Raw genomic sequence first — 1927 nt, 5'->3', positions numbered from 1 at the left:
TCCACTAATCCACAAGGTCATTTTATTCTTTTTACAAAAAAAAAAAAAAAAAAAAAAAAGATGCTAATTTTTTATTTTTTGCCCATAATAATGATACAGGTACTAGATTAAATTATGCTTGTATCTAATATTTTAATTCTTGGCCAGGTGTGGTGGTGCACAACTGTAACCCAGTGATTCCGGAGGCTGAGGCCCCAGGGATGCCAAGTTCAAAGCCAACCTCATTTAGTGAGGCCCTGAGCAACTTAGTGAGACCCTATCTCAAAATTTAAAAAACAAATAAATAAATAAAAAGAGCTGGGTATGTAGCTCAGTGGCAAACTTTCCCTGAGTTCAATCCATAGTAAGTAAATAATAATAATAATAATAATAATAATAATAATAATTTTCCATTTTGTATTTGTCTATAAATTAGATATTAATATTATAATTTTAAATTGACTGTTTATTTAGACTTACATACATACATAGTAGCCAGTATGTGGACTCATTTTTTCTTATAGTACATGAGAGCTTCTCCTTCCACAATCATTTTTCATTTTCCTGCAGTACATTGGCAGTAGATGTTGCCAGGAGCCCTTTCAGATTCCCCTCAACACCATTTTCCAGCCTAGCTGGTCCTTCCACCTCTCCACACCTGTGACTGCCTGAGGGCTCTCCCTGGCTTCTCTAGTCACTGCCAGAAGCAGACAAAAGGTATGAAGGGATAGGAATACCTCCTGGGAGCAACCCTCAAATAAGACCTGAAGGGAGATGTTAATAGTCCCTCTCTCTCTCTTGCCCTTCAGGCAGGAAAATTCTGGGACATTTTTTCACTGGTCCCAGGCTTCCTCAGTTGGAGTAAGCTCCAGTTGCTCTTATGGTGACGATGTGGCTTTTTGGGCTTCCTTTCCTTTCCTCCCTCATTTCTCCATTTGCCTGTAAGTATTTTCTGGGATAGCTTCTCAAATAAGCTATGTGCTCAAATTCAGAGTATATTTCAGGGGAAACTCAAACGAAGATGATTTAAAAGTTCCCTTATTACAGGTCTGCTGGTATAGATTCAATTTGTGTTTATCCGAAATGTTTTCATTTTATTCTTGCTCTTGAGAAATGTTATGCTAAATATAAGTGATAGATTGTCAGCTCCTTTCTCTCAAACTTTGAAAGTATTATCCACTGTCAACTGTCTTTCTTTGGGGGAGGGTGTACTAGGGATTGAACTCAGGGGAGCTTTACCACTGAGCCATCTCTAGCCCCTTTTATCTTTTATTTTGAGACAGGGTTTCATCAAGTTGCTGAGGGTCTTGCTAAATTGCCTAGTCTGGCCTTGAACAGGCCTCTGCCTGCCTCAGCCTCCCAAGTCTCTGAGATCACAGACGGGTACCACCATGCCCGTATCAACTGTCATTCTAGTTACTGTTCTTTTGTAGGTGATCTGTCTTTTTTCTATGAGAAAAGATCTTTCCTTTGTCTTTGATGTTCTACAGACTTCACTATGATAGAACTAGGTTTAGATTTTTAAGAAATTTGTCTTGCTTTATATAGATCATTCTTACTGGATCTGTGGATCCTTTCATCATTCTGGAAAATTCTAAGCAGCAATCTCTTTAAATATTGCCTCTTTAGCAAACTCTCTGATATTTCCTTCTGAGACTTTAATTACATGTATGCCAAATATTTTCTAATGTTTAAACATTTGAAGATTTATCATCCAATTGGCTAATTTCTGCTTCAACTCTTTCTATTTAATCTCTCAATTGAATTTTTGAAAAAATATTTTATTCGTTTTTATTTTAAAAGTTCTAAACCAGGCCTGGCATGGTGGTGCATGCCTGTAATCCCAGGCTTGGAAGGCTGAGGCAGGAGAATCTTGAATTCAAAGCCAACCTCAGCAATTTAGTGAGGCCTTAAGTAACTCAGAGACCCTGTCTCTAAGTAAAATATA

The sequence above is a fragment of the Sciurus carolinensis genome, chromosome 2 (assembly GCF_902686445.1).
Source record: "Sciurus carolinensis chromosome 2, mSciCar1.2, whole genome shotgun sequence".
NCBI lineage: Eukaryota > Metazoa > Chordata > Mammalia > Rodentia > Sciuridae > Sciurus > Sciurus carolinensis.
This window is presented reverse-complemented; position numbering follows the sequence as displayed.